This window comes from Prionailurus viverrinus, chromosome C2 (genome assembly GCF_022837055.1).
Source record: "Prionailurus viverrinus isolate Anna chromosome C2, UM_Priviv_1.0, whole genome shotgun sequence".
NCBI lineage: Eukaryota > Metazoa > Chordata > Mammalia > Carnivora > Felidae > Prionailurus > Prionailurus viverrinus.
Window position 1 is genome coordinate 23,250,712 of NC_062569.1, and position 23,490 is coordinate 23,274,201.

Here is a 23,490-nt window from a genome sequence, read left to right on the forward strand (position 1 = left end):
GGAGAAGAGAGAACCGAACTTCAGCTTTAATGGTGAGATTTTTCTCTTTATAATCGTATAGACTTCTTAAGATTAAAGTATAATCTCTGTGGAAAAAAAACACCAAACAATCATCCTTAATAGTCATGTCATGTTAATTATCAATCCTTGTAATAATGACATGGTAATTAGCACTATACTATATTTTTTCTGTTTTTTTATACATATTTTCATATTTTAGATAATATTGTATATAGTAATTACTAATACTATTTAATACCAGTGTGTAATCACTAACATGCTGAGAACTATTTCATTTCATTTATATCACAAGCTTCATGCTGGTAATGTTATTTATTTATTACCAGGCCAATGGCTTTGTATTTTATTCTGTGTAATATCTACTGTGTTTACAGTTGAACATTTGTTTTTCCTCTTTTTTTTAACTTTTATAGATAATACTGAAATGAACATCTTCATGTGTTCTAGATTATTCTAACATGGATACGGTAGATTGGTAGACATGGAATTAGGTCAATGGGCTGACCTTTATAAGGCTCTTTCTGATAGTTATTGCCAAATTGCTTCTTAGAATCTACTATACAATACTTGCTGGAAGCCTGAAACATCCTCTTACCAAGTTAAATCATCAGAAATCTCCATGGAAAGAAAGAAAGAAAGAAAGAAAGAAAGAAAGAAAGAAAGAAGAAAGAAAGGAAGGAAGGAAGGAAGGAAGGAAGAAAGAGGACTCCATATTTAAAACTCATTAATGTTACTTCTCAGAATTCCCTTCCCAAAGTCACATGTCAAGAGTATGGTCTTGACTTTCATTGAGAACATTGGGACCAAGTCTGGTGAGCAAAATCACTGTTTAAAGCATTATCTACAGCATTAGTCATCATCATCCCGTAAAAAGGAGCAAGCAAATTCTATCCTGTTTGATTAACTGGCACACATCCATCTTTTTTCATCTGAAGAAAATGTATAGGATTCCATTGTTACCTGGACAGTCAGGAAACATAAAATTTAAGTAAATATCCTAGAGTAGCCTACAAAATGAAATATAAACTTTCCATGGGCAAAATATTCTGCCCACCATTTTGTCCCAATCTAGCATTCCAATCACTCTCCTGTTATTCCTGTAAGCAAACTCTGTCCTGGACAATTTTATGTCCCACTTTTTTATGACTTCAGTTGTCTTCAGCATCCTCATTACATGCACAGTGCCATTATCTAAACACCTTACTTGAGTCTTACATGTAAGTCTATTTTCTTTACTTGCCTTTTTAAGTCCAACTTGGTGACTAGGTCATAAGCCCAGAGGGTCTCTCTCATGTTTACATCCTGTAGGAATTCTTAGAGAAGAGGGTTTCGTATCTTAGGTTTATTTAGTTACATGTATGGGGTCTATTGTGTATTCCCCAGGGAAATACAGTGAGGCAAGAAACTCAGTTATTACCCCCTTATAACCCTTAAGAACTTGAACCCTTTATATCATAATAACCTCTAATAAAGGCATAGTCACTTAAGCTAGGAAGTCATTCTCCTGTACAATAGAAACATAAACTGCTAAACAGGTCCCGCTTTCATTGTTAGGACTATAGCTTAGTAGAAGATGTCTGCTCTAGAATTTACTGAGTGGTTAGCAAAAAACAAATGTTGACTCAGTACTTATTGTGTGTACCTAACCTCTCTCTGAGAGAAGAGGACATTTCTGAAAACCCCCTTTCAGTTTGGTTAGGGTTTAGAAATTTCTTTCTGTAACCCTGCACCAGGGAACCTTTCTCAGGAGCACTGCTTCAACTACTGTAAGTGTGCTTTGTAGAAACATCTCTGGAGAGTGCTTATGTTCTACGTAAAGCCATTATTCTTCAGTATGGAAGCTCAACAAACTGGCTGTACCCCTTTGTATCCTCGAATCATTTCCTCTCTAGTTTCCAGAATTACTTGAGAAATACTCACTTTATGAACCTCCCTTTGTAAAGTAACAGTTTGACCTGTGTGCCTCAGTCAAGAGCAGAGTCATAAAATGTGGCTAAACAAGGCACTTGAGGGAAAAAAAAATCAGGGTCAACGTACAAGTCAGCCTAGCAAAGGAATGAATTCACTGAGTAAAGTCACCAGGTAATGGGTAGGTTGGAGGCAATTGAATTTTCTCCTGGAGAAGTCTTAAACTCGTGGGAGGGCAAGGGAAGGAAAACAGACTTGTTGATCCAAGAGGCTCTTTAAGTCTCTCATGTCTCAAGTGTGGAAATGTCCAAAACTAGCCATTGAGATAAGAGAGGCATCTTCAAAACAGGCAGCAACAGCTTTCCTTAATGCCATCAAAAACCTGCAACAGAGAAAATGCAGAAACCGTCATTCAGATCCTAGAGACCGGGAAGTAGCTAATGGAACCATATATTCATCATATTGATTGGCCCATTGATTTTTTCCCCCCTTTTCAGTGCCCATTTCTTGGTCCTGTGCCAGAGATGCTCTAAAGAGCTTAAACAAAACTTACACCAAATCTTGCCAATGGTCCCCAGGGAACCTACAAACTAACTTTATCTGTTGTTGAGAGTGCAGGCACACAGGCAAATCCCCTCCAGAACAATTGCAGAGTTCTGGATCCAAAAAACTGCTAAACCTATCTAATTAAGAGCCCCAACTGGGAAGGGAGGTAAGAAAAGTCCTATGTGGTAAACATGGATGGTTGGGCCAAGAGGATATAAAGAAAGATTTGCTCAGGTGCCCCTGAGCAAACAATATTTAGTATCCTAATACCTAATACATTATTACAAGTGAAGGATTCTTATCTCAGCATTGAGAGTATGGATAGAGCATATTCATTCTCCCAGAACCAATAACAGAAATTCTGACAACATCAACTCCTCAATCTGTTAATGTTCAAGCTCTACTTTTTAAGAATTGTTCAGCAGATTCCTGGGTCCACCTTCGGTGAATCTGATTTAATAGGGAACGGATTATAACAAGAAGATTCCTAGGTGAAGGGGGTCTTTGGAGAAAACTTGGAGAAACACTGCAAATATGTTAACTATAAGGGAGCAAATTGGACAGTGTTAAATATTTGAATGATTAATGATGATCTCCTTATTTTGTCCACTTACGCTACACAGAGTAACCTAGAGAGCTTCCTGCCAGCCCTTGAGTAACAGAGATGCACAAAGATTGGTATTAATTAGAAACCTCTGGTTGCAAGTAGCAGAAACTGACTTAAATCAACTCAAGCATATCAGGGTGATTTTATTATGAGGCTATGATGATATCCTACAGAAGTTTGACAACCTAAGATAAGTTACTTGAAATTCATAATACTCTGCCTCTCTTGTATCTGCTAGTTCTCTCTCTCCCTGCCCTCATATTCCTTCCCTGCTTCTCAGTTTATAAGGCAGGAAATGGCGGCCCTGAAGTTCCCCAGTTAACACATATGAGTTCTACACAAAGACCAAATTCCAGTTCTGACTTGGGTTAATTGCTACCTGTGGTACAATTAATATGGATCCAAGGTCATCTAGAAGTCAGAGGTCACATGAAGGGTGAAGAGTCATCTTGAGTAGGGAGTGATAAAGAATTTAAAGTTTTAATTATATCTTTCTAGGTTTTTATTCTCCCTCAAATCCTCTCACTCTAAACAGAGATACTTCACAACAAATCACGCAAAACGTAACCTCATGTAGCAAGGAAGCAATGACCCATAGATGGCTGTTTCTGAGAAGGAAAACAAAATAGATAGGATTTGGTCTCAGCACAGGGTCAGCTCAAGATACAATTGCCAAATAAATGGAAAGTATCTGATTCCCCTTTTCTTCTCTTTCCAAGCCTTTACACTCTACCTACGTCTCTTTGCTCACTTCATCTTCTTCAATAAGTAGAGTGAGTGTTACTAATCATTTGTACCCAGTATGCCTGGGTTAAGTTGATCTGTCTCTTAATTCTTTGGGGCCAAAGATGACCACAATGACACTAAAAACACCCATTTGAATGACAGAGCATTCATTTTATTTGCCCTGAAGGAATCTCTCTTTCCTAAGGCATTGGGCAAGCGAGTTATTCCTTGTGCTAGGATTTTAGTGAGTCTCACATTTGAGCAATAAAGCAAATCAAAATGGACAGAGTATGATCAGGAGTCCTGATCTCAAAAGCAGATATATTCTCAGATATATTTTTTGGCACTCCGTGACCTATTTGCCTGTATCAGGAGATTTTTCTGTTTTTAAATATTTAAACAGGGTGAAAGAGTTCATTTCAGCCTCTGTGATGAGCAAACCCCATGGTACTCTTCCATAGGCTGAATAGAATTTTCTTTCTGAAAAAATTCATCCTCCAAAGGTTGAAGGTTGAACTGTGTGCGTTTGGGGTGGGAGTAGCTGAGGCGAGTTTGATCGCAATTTAGCAAACCTTAACATTCTTCACAAACTCCATAATCTATTGCTTGAGGGGCTTTTTACCTACCCATGTGTTCTCTACTGGCAGCTAGTTGGGGTGTGTGTGTGTGTGTGTGCATGCGTGTGTGCGTGTGTGTTGTTTTTTAATCAAGCCACAGACTTCTTTGCTTGAGATTTTACAAGTTATTTCTGGATTTAATTTGTACATTTGAAGAATCCACAATAAGCATCTGGTCTTTTGAGGCTAAAGGTGCTTACAAAGGCTCCCATCAGAAATCTGACCCAGCTTCAAGTGAGTCTCCCTTTGAGTCCAATGAGCACAATTTTGAGCTTTCAGCTGAGGTGTGGCTCTTATAGGATGAGCTAGTGCCACTGAAATCTGTAGGACAAGATACAGCAATTTGTTCCCATGCGTTTTCTACCCTCTGGGAATTCACAATCAGAGGAGGTCACTCTATACTGAGCCACCTTGTGGCATGTAGGAAAACAGCAGCCAAAAGCAGAAGTTCTGGGTGACACAAACATTTTGGGGACACTCTTTGGGGAGAGTGTGGTCGTGATTCATGGGACTTCTTAAGGCAATAAAGCAATTGGACAACAGAGCTTTTTTCGGCTACTCAGTTTGTCTTCTGTAACTTAACTCTTCTGGGACATGGTATTAGCCGAGTGATTAAGAGAGAAAGCTTAGGAGAGCCACAAAAATGAGTCACATCCTTACTCCACCAGTTACTGGCCATATAACCTTAAAAAGTGATTCAGTCCGGTGTGAGTCTCTGAAAAATGAGAAAGATAATGGTATCTACCTCATACTTTTGTTGTGAGAATTAAATGAGATAATATGTGAGAAGGGGTTGGCATATGTCTGGCACAAAGCTGAAAACTCTTCAAGTGGATAACAAGAAAACAATTGCTATTGGACTTGTTTGGTGAATTTTCACTATTGCTCCTTTGAAATTCGAGCCACGCTTTTCTTGTATGGTCAAAAATTTGATGGGAGAGTTGCCTTTTGAGAAAAAGAAAATAATCTTTTAGAAAATACTGTTAAGTCAGTGTATTCATTTTCTGATTGTTAGATTCAATTAATCAGGTTAGAAGCTACTTATAGTTTCTCTGCACTCACAAAGAAGATATCCACTTGATGTCAAGGTAGGCTTTGAAAACTGCCCTTTTCTCTTTGTCTTCGTTGTACCATATTTTACCAAACAAGATATCTCGAAGTATTAGGAGATACTAGTCAGAAAAAAATCAGATCTACTGACAAGAACCAGGAGCTTCATGTGATGTTCATCGAGATGAAAGTTGAAAGTTGTTGGTGATGTTCATAGGACCCTTCCAGATGACACAGATTGATTGTATTGAAAGCCCAGCTAACCCAAAACCAATGAATGAAAAGTTCCTTTCCTGTTTCCTCTCTGTCTTCATCCTTTCTCTTTATATTTTAACAGCAAGTGACTCCTTTTTAAGTACTGATCTTTTGGATACATCTGAAAGCTTCGCCCAAACCACAGACCCTTTGCCTCTGCCAAAATACAATGGACAATCTGTCAAAGTGGGGGAAAAGTTATAGAAAAATTACTTTTATTGAAAAGAATATAGAAAAACCCCCCAAAGACTTCCAATTTTTCAGTGATCTTTCTTTCTGGGCAGTGTCTCCAAAAGAAAAGCGTTTAACAGAACAATGTAGAGGCTGAAACTTCACATCATTAATGGAAGGCACCAGATACCCAAGGAGATACTTCTCTTTCTATTTCTCAGGCTAATTCACCAAAAGAAGATCTTGGAAAGATGGATTCAATGCACTGAAATAGCCAGAGTCCCGGGTAATGGGATAAGGCTGTGATTTTCCTTATCCATTTGGAATATACGTGAGATGGCATGGAAACGAGAGTTAGGGAATCAAAGGATATCCAAGTGTAGAGACATGGATATTTCGAGTGTTAATGACAGAATGTATGTTCTCTGACCCTTCTCCATCAAATACATCATATTCAGTATGATGTAATTGAAATAGGGGGAAGCTAATTTCTACTAAGAAATTCAATATATTTTGCTGATTGTATTTTATTTTGAGAGGTGCTACAGGAATAGGAATTATCTTTAATATCCTGGGAGCTTATCATTGTACAGTACTTCGCAGTTTGAAAATCCCTTTTAAGTGGGTTGTTTGGTTTGATCTTCACCACAATAACGTGCGCTCCACCTATCATTTTTAGAATTCAAAATTGACAAATGAAGCTTGGAGAGATTAAGTGACTTGTTCAAGTCCACTCTGCTAGTAAATATTCACGCTGAGATAAGAAGATGGTACTGTTGGGAGCTTAAATGGAACACCAAGGAAACTCACGGAACTTCCCCCCCTTCAACTCTTTCAGAAACGAAGTACATTCCCTACTGAATACAGTTGTGTTCGTACATGGTACCAACTAAAGAGACCAGAGACCTCAAGTAAGTATCTTGCCAGCCCTGTAATTGGGACCGTTCCTTTCTCTCTAAATGGAAGAGCAGTGATGATAATAATTAAGTTCAGGCTTCTGTACTTCCTTTCATCTGAGTCCTTCCGCCAGACAGGAAGGACCCACCCCCTCTACATGGTACGGGTCTCTTTTCAAGCCGGTCCACCTCTGTTAACTATCTAGACCTTAGTTTTTGGTAAAGGCAAACATCTTAAGGAAAACTCAGGAGACTGCACCCCCAAATGTGTGGTCAAGTCTGTTTTGGGGAGAGCAGGATGTCATAGATGTTTAAAACTTTTCTGAACAAATAAGGTTGCTGCTCACATAAAAAAGGGAGGTGAAGGAGCCATCAGAATCTCTAGTCAGCAACACCGGCGAGTTTAGTGGGGAGAGTCTGAAGGCAGAGCCTGAATAGGAATGTGAGCACTCCTTCCCTCCGTCCCTGCCTCTTCTCAGCCTTCCACCTGCAATAGACTGTATTCATATCTCCCAGAGGAAATATGCTATTACTGATAATATGATCACTGAAACACTGGGAGTGGTTAGATACAGAGCTCTGGCAGTGGGTTAATAAAAGGCCTAATGAAGAACAAAAAATCCTGCCAGTCGCTGTAAAAAAATATTGCCCACGGGAAATTATAAATCAGACACCATGGTGTGAAGTTAAAATATATATATATACATATATATATATATATATATATATATATATATATACACTGCATTGGCTCGTTGATAAATGCAGGAGTGGGCAGACTGGTGACGAAACAAATATGTCACTGATGCCCTTGAAGTTTCAGTCCACCTCAGCATGATGCAGTTAAACGCCTCAGCAGTGCAAAGCCAAAACCACATTTACTCAGCCTTGTCAGATCACACTGCACCGGGCGGCAGAAACAGGATGCCTGGTCCACAAATTAGTTATAATTCCCAGAGCCTCACTCGCCTTTGCTCTTTTTATTTTTCTCTTTTTTTTATTTGTTTGTTTGCCTGATTCCACAGCATTAATCTCAATAGACTCCTAAATACTGCTTCTGAATAGAGACCTGTATTTAGAGTTTTCTTAATATATTCACATTGAGCTTGTCAGGAAAGAACCCAGTGGAAATTAGTTTTATGGGCAGCTTCAATGCAGTTCTTTCCACCAATATAGGAACACATCAAGGCAAAGGCCCTAACAGCCTCACCCTACCTTTTAGCTAAACTGTCAGTGATCTGGGAAAAGAGTTGACCTCTCCAACACTAGGAACACTCACACACCTTCAGCCAAGAACACGTTGACTGCCTGATAAATACTCACTGAGGGGTTACAGTTCATGCTCTTGGCTTTGCCCCTTCATGGAGTCACTCTTGCCTGTGACCTTTCTCTTTACCCCCACTGTCCAATAGGCCAGTTCTTCTTCTCCAAGGGATCACTTCTGCCAGCTTTTCACCTGGTTGATTGTGTGCCAACTGTTGAATCCCCATTGGAGACGCGCATGCCCCAGGGTACATGGGGAAAGGTGACCAAACAGTGCAGTGTGATTAGCGCCAACGAGAACCCCTCGGTCCTGCCCCCTCCCCACTATCACCCAAGAAGCCTGCTTTACATTCTACCTGCTGGAGCTGCTGTCACTCAGTGTGCCACTGAAAGAAACAAGGACAGGCTGGAATGTTTCAGCAACTCCTTTTCATTTCTTAGGAATTCCAAAAAGGCAATTCTTGAAATGTAAGGAAGCTCTATTAGGGAAACTTCCATCTCTCTTCAGGAATTTCCACAACGAACCTCCAATAGATTGTATAGGGAGACATCTCTACTTGAAATGAACATCTGGACCTTTATCCTGGATTCTTCTTCTATTTTTTCTGGAGATCTCTAAAACATCAGCCCCAGTACTGTTGCCCTGGTATCAGGGGGTCTCTTGGTCCCAGACATGGATTCATGATTCTTTTCTTTACTGAGGTGAGGTGAGAATATGTAAACCACACTTTACTAAGGATTCAGGGATGGGGAAAAAATGAGAAAAGAGATAGTAAAGGGAATATACAATTTAGTCATCTGATACACACATTATAGCTTTATAAAGCTGTCTGATGGAGCATTGACTTCCATATGCCAGAACAAATTTCTGATGGAGTTTTCATGGGTGCACAGTGCAGCAAAATGCAAAAGAACAAAATGCAGTGAGATTTTCATATTATCTATAATATATATAGTAAGTTATACTTATTTTATTTATTCTGAGATTATGTCCTCTGTCTTCTTATTATCTATAAATAGTCCTCTCTTTGAGTAGATTACACTAGCATTTTCAGTGCCCTTATTTGGTAAAATAAAAAGTAAGTCATTCTGTGCTACTCTCCCACTTTTTAAATTTACTGGTCCCAGAAATCCAAAGACCTGGCACCCACCACAGCAAAGGGGTGACTTCCTACCTTGTTCCCAATCTGCCTCAACATGACAGAGGCTACCTTCCCCCATCACCATGGAACACCTCAAACATATCCAGAGATCCTAAAGTAATTCCCAAGACAAGGAGATGTTCTCCCCCAAAATATAGGAGTTTCCTTTTACTCCAACATCAAAGTACCAACTTCATATTTTTTTTTATTCTGAGGATTTTTTTTCTTTATATTGAACTTTGAGAGAAAAACTGGTTTCTGGGAGGTGCTGCCGAGCTGCTAAGAAGACATCTACCATGTGGAGACAGAAATCAGATCACTGGCTCTCCAGTGTTTGCACTGTCACTTTCATAAGGTAAGCCAAAGATCCCTTTTCCCATCCTTGTACACTTAACAATGGTATTATATTTATTTGGTTGTGCTGTTATCAGAGGGAGCTTTGCAATGTTGCCAAATTTGCCGCCTCCAGACTTATTTATAGAATAAAGTCCTTGAGGGAATCTAGTTTATTTAGTCATGGTAGTTTACAAATTCCAGCTTATGATTGGTGTTACTCCATACCAACTAAATAACCCAACCAAGTTAGGTTAACTAATTCTTAACTCAGTAGGTTATGTGTGTATAGCTCTTGGTCTATGCCAAGTTCTATAAGGACTGTGAAATGGCAGGTTGTTCACCCCTAATTTCTAAGTAGTAAAGAAGTGACGTGTGTCCAAAGGAGTTCTTTAAGAGGCAACCATGGAGCTACAAACCATTCTTTTAGAATGAGCATTTTTGTGATTAATTGTTTTATATATTTGGGGGCTCCCGTATTTGGTGCATAGACATTTATAATGTCTTCCTGGTGGATAGACCCTGTAATTATTATATAGTGCCCTTCTTCGTCTCTTGTTACAGCCTTTAACTTAAAGTCTAGTTTGTCTGATATAAGTATGGCTACTCCAACTTTCTTTTGACTTCCAGTAGCATGCACTCTCAACAATAGCCAAATTATGGAAAGAGCCTAAAGGTACATCAACTGATGAATGGATAAAGAAATTGTGGTTTATATACACAATGGAATACTACTTGGCGGTGAGAAAGAATGAAATACGGCCTTTTGTAGCAACGTGGATGGAACTGGAGAGTATGATGCTAAGTGAAACAAGTCATACAGAGAAAGACAGATACCATATGTTTTCACTCTTATGTGAATCCTGAGAAACTTAACAGAAGACCATGGGGGAGGGGAAGGGGGAAAAAAGTTAGAGAGGGAGGGACGCAAATCATAAGAGACTCTTAAAAACTGAGAATAAACTGAGGGTTGATGGAGGTGGGAGGGAGGGGAAAGTGGGTGATGGGCATTGAGGAGGGCACCTGTTGGGATGAGCACTGGGTGTTGTATGGAAACCAATTTGACAATAAATTTCATATTAAAAAAAAGAATGAGCATTTCGCAAACCCTGAGCTACAGATGAATAAGCCATCCCTTCCAGAATGCTGGTTTGATAGATTCTTTCTGAGTTTATTTTCTTTTGTCATTCCTGTTCCTGCTGTGCTGAGAGATCTTTAAGAAGAGCCTTAAGTCTACATCTGCATAAGGAGTACTCAGAGACATAATAGGAAGAACCTCCTGTCCACATCTGAATTTGGAATTAGAGAAGAAAGAGAGTAGAAGCTTCTGTGCCTCTATGAAGTTTCCTAAGGAAAAATGCATCTTGGGAATAGAGAGAAAAGCCTACAGGAAAACCCCCTCCCTTTCACTTAGAGGTTTCGTGTTGTGCAATTTTAGAGAACTGGGCTCCTATTTGACCAAAGATCCACTAAATGCTGTTAGGTAGCCAATAAAGAGAAGGATAAAAAATACATCTTTGAAATTGGTCCGTGAAGTTTGTTGGTGGTCTTAAAGAAAGCAATTGTAGTGGAGTGGCAGGGGTGGAAGCCATTCTAGAAGGTGTAGAGGAGTGAATTCAATGAAAATGTGGAAGTAACATTTGTAGAACAATCTCGGGAAGCTGAGCTGTTGAAAAGTGTGGGGAAATGGAGTAAAGAAAGTGTAAAGAGCGGAAAAACTACAGCATATTTGTACAATGGGAAAAATCATTGAGGAAGAGAAAGATTGATGAAAGAGAGAGAGAGGAAATGGCCAAATAAGCAAAGCCTTTAACAAATTCAGAGAGATTGTGATTGGGAGGATGTATGGAGGTACCAAGATCTGGAAAGAGAAATGATATGCACTTATTTTTAATAGTAATAAAGAAGAGAAGAGAAGAGGTGCTGTCGTAGGTCAGTTTGGATCACCAATTATGATGATGGAAAAAATGACAAGACTTCTCATCTTATGGTTTCTATTTTCATAATGACTCTCGGTAATTAGCTGAAATGATAATAAGAAGTGAGAATAGAAGAGATTTTTAAATGGTGCTCAATTTTTGTTTTAAATGTAGAATGGTTGAGCCATCTTGAGGAGTCATGTGAGATCTGATTCCCCCCCCCAACACACACAAGCTATGGTGTACATTCCATGTGCAAATACGGAAAAGGCAAGAAAAGTTGAACCAAAGCTAGAACTTCACAAAGTTCATACAACACTGGGAGAGAGGACAACAGCATCAAGAAGATTTGCAAGGGAGAAATTATAATAATGGATCATGAAATCTCAGCTAGAAATGAAGAGGAGCGATAGCAGAAATGAGCTGAAGGGTTATGAGTAAGCAATGGGATTAACGGATTGAATATGTCATGAAGTAGGAAGTAACAGCATAATGGGAAGCTGTGGTCAGAGAAACACATGCATGCGTTTGAGATTTGGGAGTGGGTGGAGAGGAAAAGATCACTTCAAAGAGAAGGAGAGGAACTGAGAAGTCAAATTCCCAGGAATGATGAAAGGAGTGTAGAAGGAAAGGAAGATGCTGAGGTCAAAATTTGATGAAAGAAGAAGTGGCTAGAGGAACTCTGAACAATGGTCACAAGAACAAGATGATGGTCTGTCTAGAAAGGCAGAGCCTCAAGGGTGCAGGGGGTTGTGTAGGAGAGAGGGGAATACTGGTCGAACAGCAGCATGGTGCAGAGGAGGGTAGTAATGTGCCCTTCCAGTCCTGGCAAAGGACACAAAGACCTCTCCAAAAGAGAGGGATACTGAGTAGGGAGGTCAAGATTCAGTCCAAGGCATGAAGTCAGATTTCAGTCCAAGGCATGAAGTAGACATTTATCAGAGAGTTTGACTCTCAAGGGCTATTTACCTCCCAAGGGGAGGGTGTCAGGATTTGAAAATGAGGGGAGGGTGGAGGGTTAAGACAGTTGTCCAGTGATGAGAGTTCAAAGACTAGGGGATGAGAAGGGGACAAGCAGAACTGTGAGGCTTGATGGAACCGTTCCCAGGTACTGCCTTTTTCATAAACACCGCCACAATTAGGAGCATTATTGAGTGTCTGCAACGCATGGGGCCTGCATTTTACATGCATGATCTCATTTAAACTTCAGACAATTTATGAGCAAGTGGCTTCATGTCCCATTTTACAAAAGATGAAATTAGGATTTAGGCCATGTGACTTGCCTGAAAATACACAGCTTTTGAACAACAGAGCTTGACCACTCCTCTACATTGCCTGTCATTTAGTAACAGGTGTAGGACTGAAGGAGCCGGTCATCAACTGAAGTTTTGTAAATCAAGTCAGAGCACTAATTCACTAAAGGAGCTCAACCTTTCTGGACATACTATTATTACTTCTCTGTCAGTGCAAAAATACTCCCCCCCCCCCCCCCGCAATGGACACATTCTCAGTAATCTGTTTGGCCACTCCCAATTTTTCTTGAACCAAAATTAATTTTTATTAAGAGGTATAGTTACATAGTCCTCTGGACCAGAAATGATCAAAGTATTTTACAGACAATAAGTAGTCTCTGTGACTTAAAAAAGAAAAAAATGACCCAATAAGGTCAGTGGCAAAACAAGAATTACACCAAGGCATTATGACACTACTCACTATAAAACACTGCAATTCCTTACTCATTAGCCAAGCTTTATTTTTCATGGGATGTATTTCAAATGAGGATATGCTATAAGTAGAAAACAATACATACGGGTTCATTAGTCTTGCTCTTTTAAAGATAAATGCTGTATGTGGGATAAATGCTGTGAGCAAGAAATTATAAGCAGGTTCCCATATGCTAGATATCTATTTCCACAGCTCCTATCATCATGGTTTCTGGGCACTTTGACAGATAGATGAGGCTAATTCAGGCAACGCAGTACATTCGGAAGAGTAGGTGAAAATCCTCTTTCTCCTTAGCTCCCTGCCTCGAAAGACAATAATTCATTGGAAAGTAAAAAGAAGAAAAGATTTGCTGGAATGGAAACCTAAGAGGAAAGCCACACAGGAAGGGCAAGTTTTGATCTTTTTGTTCCCAGTAATACTGGTGACAGCACGACCCTTTGACCAAGGTGTTTGGAAATCTATCCTAAATAAATAACACTAAGTGGGGAAAATGATGTATGCTAATCATCCTAGCATTAGATAGGGAAAAAATTTCAAAGCAAATAAGATAGAAAGGTGTGCGAAAGTAGGTGGTATTTTAAAATAATTTATGGTGTATATTTACCTGAATATTATGTAACTGTTAAAATCATATTTATAAAAACCATAAAATTATTTGGGAAAAATCTTATAATGTTAAATGACAAAAGTGGTAATATGTTAAATGTAATATGTAAAATGTCAAATAATTTAAGAGTGTGATTATAGCTGTGAAAAAGAAAAACATGAAGCATAGGAAAAAGATTGGGTTTAGGTGTTGAGACAAGCAATAATTTTTTTTAATTCTTGCAGCTTCCTGTGTTTTTCAATTTTCTATTAAGAAAAAATGTCTCATTTTGGAATACAAATAATAATGCCATGATCTGGGGTCTGAGAGCTGGAAATTCTACCAAGAATCATCACATGTTCAAAATCACTCAGTACGGGCTTCCGATAAGGATATCATTACTGGCTAAAACTGTGGTATTTTTAAATCATATTTTAATCAAAATTTCCTGATTTTATATATCTTAAAATACATTAAAGTGTGGACAGTCTAAGGATTTTGACAAGCACACCCACCCATATGACCCATCCACTATCAAGATATAGAACATGTCCATTATTCCAAAAAGTTTCCTTATGCCCATTCCCAGTCACATCCTCCCATACTTCAGGACCAGGCAACCACTGATTTGTTTTCTATCACTATAGATTATTTTTTCCTGTTCCAGATTTTCACATAAGTGGAATCACACAGTTTGCACTCATTTGTGTCTGTCTCCTTTTACTCAGTAGAATGGTTTAAGATTAATCCATGTTGCTGTATCATAGTTTATTCTCTTTTTTTATTTCTTTATGCTTATATATGTATATATTATACATTTTCACCCATTCACCTCTTGGTGATCGTTTGAGTTGTTTCCATTTGAGGATATTATGGATAAAGATGTTACAGACATTTCTGTTCAAGCCTTTCTATGAACACTTTTTCATTTCTCTTGGCTAAATACCTACCAGGGAAATTTCTGGGTTATATGATAAGTGTATGTTTAACTTCATAAAAAGTAAACCACTTTCTATGTGCTTTTCCAAAGTGGTTTTAACCATAAAGGCTCTAGGAGAAAAACTTTTCAACTTTAGGATAGACCAAAAAATTCTTAAGACACAAAAAGCAGAAACCATAAAAGAAAAAATTATATATATATATATATAATTTCATCAAAGTTAAAAATTACTGTTTTTCTGAAGGCAGCACTAAGAAATGAAAAGGCAAGCAACAGACTGGGGGAAAATATTTACAATGTATATATGTGTAAAAGGACTTGCATCTGAATACATAAATAACTTTTACAACTCAATGATAAGAACTCAAACACCCAATAAAAACATGGGCAAAAGATTTGAACAGACATTTCTACAAAGAAGATAAACAGATGGCAAAAAAAAAGCACATGAATAAATGTTCAATATCATTAGTCATCAAGGAAATGCAAATTAAAACTATGATGAGATGCCATTACACTTCTACCAGAATATCTAAAAGTGCAAAGATTGACAATACCAAATGTTGGTGAGACTGTGGAGCAGCTAGAACTCTCAAACATTATGTTTTTTAATGAGATGATTCATCTCATGTTCGTTTCTCAAACAAGCAAAGGATCACTCCCTTGGGTCAGGTCTGCGATTTCATTACTGTTCTACTTGTTCTCTATCTCATTATGCCCTCAGACTTTGCTAATCTCCAGAGCTGGATTATTGGATTTAGTAGAGCTAAAAATATCAAATTCTCTTTACATCAGGAAAGAAACAATTATTATTGGCCTGGTAAGTTATTTTAGGATATCATCACTAAAATGTTATAACTTTATACTTTTAATATCTCATTCCAACTTTGTTCTATGTCAATTGTCATAAGTTATTTTAGACACCATACCATATCTCCTTCTTCCCATCTAAATCTTATTATGTAATTAACCAAAAGTAATAAAATTCAGACCAGAAATAATTAGTAAATTCCTGGGGTATCTTTCAGTTTACACATCAGTTTCAAAAGTTAAATTTCCTTCTGACTGAAGTCAAGCTATATGAAGTCAATTAGAATGTTGATTGTGGGGGCGTCTGGGTGGCTCAGTTGGTTGAGCATCCAACTTAATTTTCTGCTCAGGTCATGATCCCAGCATTGTGGGATGGAGCCCCCAGTCAGCTCCGGGCTCCGTGCTGAGCACAGAGCCTGCTTGAGATTCTTTCCGTCCCTCCCTTTGCCCCTCCCCTGCTCACACACACACACTCTTTCTCTAAAATAAATTAAAAAAAAAATGTTGATTGTGCTAGGTTGTGGAGTTTAAACTCTGACATTAGGAAGAGTCAAGTATCGTTTCACTGAGTCTAGGCTTTTAATATTCTTTAATACTCTCAGTCTATGATAAGACATTTCAGTGGTCCCTCTGAAGTGAAAACAGGATTCCTCGTAAATTTCACTAATTATACTTCCCTGCAAGCCTTGTTTGCTCTATTTTTGTGTTATTCTGATTTTCCAAACCCCAAATCAGATATTTTAGGGGCAGCTGGGAGGAAAACAATCTGAGAGATGTTGTTGCAAGAGTAATGACAATATTTGGATGATTTTTGGAAAGAATGGAATAGATATTTTAAATCTGATTTTTCCTAGATCCTCAGATTGTTCATTTACCGGAGCTATACCATACCAAATGCTCTTATCACACCATAGCAGAAATATATTTTGATGATGTACTACTGAGACCTCCAAGTTTAGGCATCATATATATTTTATGGTTTTTTAAATTTTCTGTGGATTCTGCCCTACTTCAACTTCCTGTCCCCTTTTCAGTACCAATATTGATGGACTCTACTGTTCATTTCTTCCTAAACTTTCTTTAAAATGTAAACATGTACAGATTCAATCAGATGGCAAAATTGTTCATGGTACAGCCTGTACTTGCTTGGAGAAACATATTTAATTAATTAAGAAAAAAATAATAGCACTGTGCAGGAAAAGCAAAAAATGCAAGATCCAAACTCCAGCTAAGCTCTTTGAGCCATTATGAGTGACCCCTAAACCACAAACAATGCTAAAGTTCTTGGGAAAACTTTGTTTAACTGGCACCCACAATGCATATTAACTCAGAAGCAGAACCCTGCCAAAAATGTAAACCAGTCACTGTTGATAAATGTGAAAAGAAAATTAGCACATGGGCAAAAGGAAAAACACATCTTTGGTGTCAACCTTTCCATGAACTTCTCTACAGTTATTACAGTTGCTTTTGCTGGTTTTTGCGAAGGTGTGATGGATAGGGGCAAAGGTACACCTGGAGTGAAAGGCACAGCTGTTTGTAGTTGTAGTCTGAAACTATGCCAGGTACAACTGTGTTCATTGTTTGTGATTCCTGATGTACAGAGCCCCTTAAGATAGCTGCAAAAGTGGCGAGTTTTGCGAAGTTCCCCGATTTGGGTTGCCCAGAAGACTCACTAGAATGTTTGTAGGAAAAGCCTCCCAAGGCCTAATTTCTTCTCCAGATTCACTAAATCAGAACCCCTGGGCAGGGGGCCTGAGCATCAGCATTCCCTAATAACCCCTGATTCTGATGTACCCAATAAGGTCTCAGAAACTCTGCTAAAACAAACAGCAGCTGTGTCCAACCTAGTCTTCTGAGATGATAAGGGAGATAAGAGCATAAGTAAGGTCATAGAGCCATTCACAATTTATCAAAAAGTCCAAGAGAAATCACACATGAAATCTACAACATTCAGGTTTGGCAGTTTGTGGGGATTTTTTGGTCTCTAAATTTCTTTGAGGGATAGGCAATGGAGAAATGAATTATGTCATAAGAAAGCAATTTTTAATTTTTTTTATATCCTTTTAATGTTTATTTTTGAGAGAGAGAGAGACAGAGCATGAGCGCGGAAGGGGCAGAGAGAGGGAGACACAGAATCTGAAGTAGGCTCCAGGCTCTGAGCTGTCAGCACAGAGCCTGATGTGGGGATCGAACTCACAACCACGAGATCATGACCTGAGCCAGAGTTGGCTGCTTAATTGACTGAGCTACCCAGGCACCTCAAGAAAGCATTTTTAGTAGACAAGTATCTTCAACGATGAGCTCCATTTGGGAAAAACTAACAGAGGATCTCTACTAGATAGCTATGGCTTTTGCCTACACCACTGCCTACACTTCTTTGGGAAACAATACTTTAAATTTTTATTGTGAAAAGATCCCTGCCCCGCTGTCAGTCTGAGTCTAGTTAAGACCACCACTTCTTTCTGGGATGAACATGTGACCCAGTCCTGGATAATTCCAAAATCATATCCCCTCAGCCAGAATGATTGGTTAAGGTCCTTGAACATGACCCTAGGCATAGAAAGGTTGAGTGTCAGTTCTGGGCCTTTCTAGAAAGATAAGAAGGCAACCTGAGCTATGAGGACCACCATGATGGAAAAGTCTGTGTTAACATGAAGGCATTGCAAAGGAAAGCAGAGGCTAGCAAAGAAGACAGAACTGGTAGACTGACACCATTGGATCCCTTGGATACAGATGGACATCAATTGAGCAAGATCCTGGACTTGTCAGTTGTATTACTGAATAAATTTAATTTTATTAAAGTCCTTCATTCATTTTTGTGAAGACCAATTTGAATAAAGTTTTTTAAGCAACAGCAAAGCAACTCTGATGAATGCAAGATCCTTGTTAGTGAAATTGTCAGGACCATTAAGAAATCTAGAAATGCTTTATTATTCTATAGACAGCTTTTTTTGTTTGTTTTATTTGACAAACTAAAGCTTTAATTTCCCACAGTCAGAACCTCAAGGAATTATCGAGTCGATAATTCAATCCATCAGCAAGTATTAAATGAGCTCCCCTCTGGGCCTATCACTCTGCTAGGGTGATAGGAAACTGAAAGTAAGCAGCAGGCCTGGTCCCTGCCTTCAATAAGCTCACAATCTTCTTAGAGAAAGCACCTACATTAGAAATAATTCAGGGAGAGGGTCACCTACCTGGGTGGCTCCATCAGTTAAGCATCTGGCTCTTGATATTGGCTCAGGTCATGATCTCACAGTTGGGGGTATCGAGCCTTTCACTAGACTCCGTGCAGAGGCTGGAGCCTACTTGGGATTCTCTCTGCTCCTCCTCCACTCATGTGTGTACGTGTGCTTGCTCTCTTTCCCTCTCTCTCTCTCTCTCTTTCCCTCAAAACAAACACAAATTTTTAAAAAAAGAAATAATTAAGGGAGAAAGAAGAACATGAGTTTCAGTGAAAAAAAGTATTATTTAGCATGCCTTAAGTGCTCTATGTGAGCCAATCATCATATGAAGTGTGGTAGAAGGACCCTGAGAAGTAAATAGTATCACCACTGCTATCAAGGAGGTTATACCCAGAACATAAAACACGGATCCCAGAGATGATTTAAGTGCATTATAAAGCTACATGCCATAACTTACTAACAATTTAATAATTTCATACTAAGGCGTTAATGAGCAGCGTGGTAAGCACTTTACTAATTTACTGTAGATGCTCAGAGTCTCCTCCAGTGGCCTCCAAGAGCCACCAACTTCAATCTCGGAGGCTAATCTCACCGAAACATTGGACCTCTAGGGTTTGGGGTTTTGTCTAAACTTGACCACAGATCCCATGGCTTCTCCATTGAAACACATTATCCTCTAAAAACTAAAACAAACCCATGTTTCCCGATTCTCTGTCGTCAGTTTCCAACCTTTCATCATCTCCCTCCTCCTTTTTGTCCTCCAGCTCTCCATAATTCTCTAACTGTCCACCACCTCTCCAGCTCTGCAAACTGTTTTCATCCCAGTTTCCAGAGTTGTCCAAGTGTCACGCAAAAGAGTTCTTGTACTAACGTAGAGAAGGAGATGAAAGGAATGACACAGGAAAGTAGAAATTGGATCCATGTTGATAGAAAGCTCTATCTTTTTTTTTTCTTTTTCCTCTGTTTTTCTTCTTCTTTTCAACCTCCAAATCCAGATTCCTTTGGAAAGAAACCACTATGGAGTAAAAAGTTGTTTTTGAACTGCAAAAGATGACTTTACTAACCCAAGTGACTCTCCAGCATATGTGTGTCTGTATCTATGTGTATGTGTATACGTGTGTGTATACGTGTGTGTGTGTGTGTGTGTGTGTGTCTTGTGTGTCTTGAAGGTTGAGACTTCAGAGCTTTGGAAGGGTGAGGAGGCCAGGAGAGGTTAAGCATGAAATTCACCAAATAAGTACCCTTGTTTATTTTTTGTACTCATCATGTCTTCAGAGAGGGTGAGTGACAGATTAGATTAGTACTGCAAATATTCACATACCCAAAACACAAAGAATAGCTCAGTCATGGAATTAGAAAAAAGTCCAAGAATTAAAGGTTCTCTAGTGTCTATTCTGCTACCTTACTACCTTAATTTTGCCTTTCAATTCTTACTAATCTCCTTGTTAATGCATGGAGAGCATGAGGCATTGAAATGGAAATTACATGATTTGACTACATAGAACTCTTATTTTTAAATAAAAAGTTGACATTTAACTGAGTGATAGAATAATAATGTTAAAATATTAGCCAGCATGATCCCACCCACACACCCCAAGTGGTCTCATACCATGTCCTTGGCTTACCCACTGTTCAGTCAGCTAGGCTATTTCTATGTAATTGTTTCAGAGAAAGGATAGGACAGCAGAAAACAAAGAAAAAAAATAGTTGCTTCCCGATTCTTGGATTCAAAAGCCTAAACAGTGAGGTAGATGAGTAGAAGAGAGGCATGACCTAGCAAAAGATTGAGGATAAAATATCATGACAAAGCACACAGTTCCCCCTAGGTCCCCATGGTCAATTTAGGAAACAACATTCCCTGAACGTTATAGAGGTAGGAGCAAAGGAAATGCAATGCTAGCACAGACTTCAGCGTCCTCCCAAAGGAGGGTCACTGTCCATGTTGCTAGGATTAGCTCAAGGCAGGGGACAAAACCCCTGAGAAGTTTGTAGAATCTAGGTTGAGCCAAAGGAGACAAAACCTAAGAGAAAAAGTGACCGGCAAGTACATTTCAGCAGGTAGAATATCAAAATTTCCCACTCTGCAGTGTGGCGGAGGAGAAGGAAGATGGCTGCTGTTGGTCAGTATGGGTCAGTGTGGGTCAGTGTGGGAAGGAGAACAACTGGACTGGAAGTGATTGTGCATGCTGGAAGAAGGCATGTCTTCATGGTGACCCAAGTGGACGAACAACTGAGGTCCAGATGGGACAATGAATGTCACACTCATCGTGGACAGAGATCATGGATGATCATATAAGGCAATGGATGTCTTCAAAGGTGCCTATATGGGCAAATGACATTGAGGACCAGATTTTTGCCTGCCCCCATCCCTGCCTGTGCATAGTCACCCATCATGTAAGATCTGTAACATTAAATAATTTATAAAGGCAGATGGAATATCTGTTAAGCTCTATAAAAAACTGATGTATTTAAGTAATCAAAACCCACTATTCAGCTGAATAATAATGTTCAAGTAACTGTTTCTAATGCAGCAACTTCCCTTTCATATTGATGATCACAAAATTCTGTGAGTGATCTCTTTCTAAAATGAAGCTGATCAAAATTTTACAGCTGACAAATATGATCAACAGTCACCACATAACCTTAGAGTAATAAAAGCTGAAACAGTTGCACTTCACCCTCTTGAAAACAGAGACATGACTGAAATATTTGTAAGCCAACAGGCACCAAAGGCATTGCTTCAAACAATGCTCAATTAATAGCACCATTTTCCTGGTTCCCAGAGCGATGAGTGGGTGGCTTAAGACCAGAGCAGAGTAAACCTCTGAGCTTTTATGCTGGGAGTAAATTAAAAAGTATTTATAATGTCACTCACTCGATGCCTCCACACTCCTGTGCCATTTGCATCATATCGGGGTATGCTGTTTTTAAATGCCTCGTACATTTTCAAGGTCTATGCTTTGTGCCATCAACAAAAGCTGTTTGAGGACGAGGATTGTGTCAAATCCAGTGGATATGTCTTACTTTTATTAGATCTTTCTCCTGCACTTTGCATTGCTGCTTATTTAGTCTTCTTAAATCTCTTTTTGCACTTTGCTCCCTCACGTGAAACATTTGCTCATTCAATAAATGGTTACTGACCACCTGTTATGTGGTAGGTACTGCCCTAGTCCCTGGGAATACCTCTACAAGTAAGAAAGACAAGATTTTGGCTCTCATTGAGTCAACATTCCAGTATATATAAAAAGGGCACTAAAAAAAGAAATGCACGAATTAAATAAATTCAGATTGTGATGAGCTCTTTTATTTAAGGTTATCAGGAAGATTTCTCTGAAGAAGCGGCTTATATAAACTGAGACTTGAGTGACTAGAATGAATCAGGCTTGCAAAGAAATGGGAGAAGAGAAAATAGCAGGCACAAAGTCTAAAAGACAGGATTAATCGTGCCTCATGGCAAGAAAACCAGTGTGTCTTCAGCTGAGTGTCCAGAAAGGAAGTCATAGAAGGTCCTAGAGAAGCAGGCCGGGGGGCCGTTTTCTTGGGCCTGTAGGTCATGTCAATACTCTCTCTGCTTCTTCTCTTCTTTTTCTAATAATTCCATCTTAATCTCCTTCATAAGCTTCTCCTGTTCTGCCTCACTCTCAAATAGTGGTAGTCCCCAGATTTTAGTCTTACCTCTATTCCCTCCCTTCTAGGCTTTTCCTAGTTTATCACCAACCATTTGATGAAAACTACAAAATCATCATGTCCAGTTATAGAATGTGTTGATTATGGCTCTCAGGTCTCAGTGATGGCCACAGAACCACATCAGTGTTGACCTATGACAGTTGTCTAAGTTGCATATATGTATAAAACACAGCCAGGTGAGTGGGGTAGTCAAGTCAACATACATGGTAATTATATCTAAGATCAACATATGGGAGTTGTGTACAGCACATCATAACAAGGCTAGGAGTACCACCCATAGGGAAGCCAATCATGAAGAAAGGACTTACTAATATGGAGCTGTTATACCTCTATGGCACTTTTCCCATGGCAGCATGCACACTTGCCTTCTTCTCTCCTAACTTGCTTGGAAGTCATGCTTCCAGGGACAGAAAGGACATCCATTCCTATAAGATACCAAGTGGACTATTACAGGCACTCATGCAGTGGTTATGATAATATGCCTTTATACCCCTTCCCCAAAGAAATATGAAAGTTGAGTCCAGATAGATGGAATAATGTCAGATTGGAATATTTCTGTCATGTTGAATAGTCCTAGAATAATGATAAATTATTTGGGAAGGCTCCTACTGGTCATTTCTACTAATTACATACAAGTCAAAAGAGTAAGTTTTGCACTAATTGCTGTCGTAGAACTGTCCCGAGTTTTAGGTTCATATATCCAACTTCTTTCTTGGTCTATCCCCACTTTGATACAGCCAGGAAATGCAAACGCAACAGATCCAAAACTGACTCATCACTCTCTTTCAAAAACCTATCCCTATACTCCCTGTATTTCTAATTTATTTTAATGCTGTGATTGTTCTTTCAGTCACCCATGCCTGAATCTAGGAGTCGATTTACAGTCCTCTATCTCTCTCATCCCCCACATCTAATCAACTAGCAGCTACTCCCATTTTTATATCTCTTAACTATTTCCCCAAATCCATTCCTTTCTCTATATTTTTATAGCCTCTGTTTAAGTTAGGTCTCATCACCTTTTGCCAGACCATTATGATAGCCTTCTTTTTTTTTAAGTTTATTTTTTAAGTTTATTTATTTATTTATTTATTTTTTTGAGAGAGAGA

At 38.9% G+C, this 23,490-nt stretch overlaps 1 long non-coding RNA gene across 1 annotated transcript in view; it reads right to left on the reverse strand.

Annotated features, from left to right (window-relative positions):
- Positions 1-246: 246 nt before the first annotated feature.
- Positions 247-23,490, reverse strand: part of LOC125175150 (uncharacterized) — a 52,575-nt gene continuing 29,331 nt past the window's right edge. Inside the window, exon 3 of the long non-coding RNA XR_007155665.1 lies at positions 247-2,311. This is a non-coding gene — a long non-coding RNA (uncharacterized LOC125175150). The remainder of the gene's footprint in view (positions 2,312-23,490) is intronic.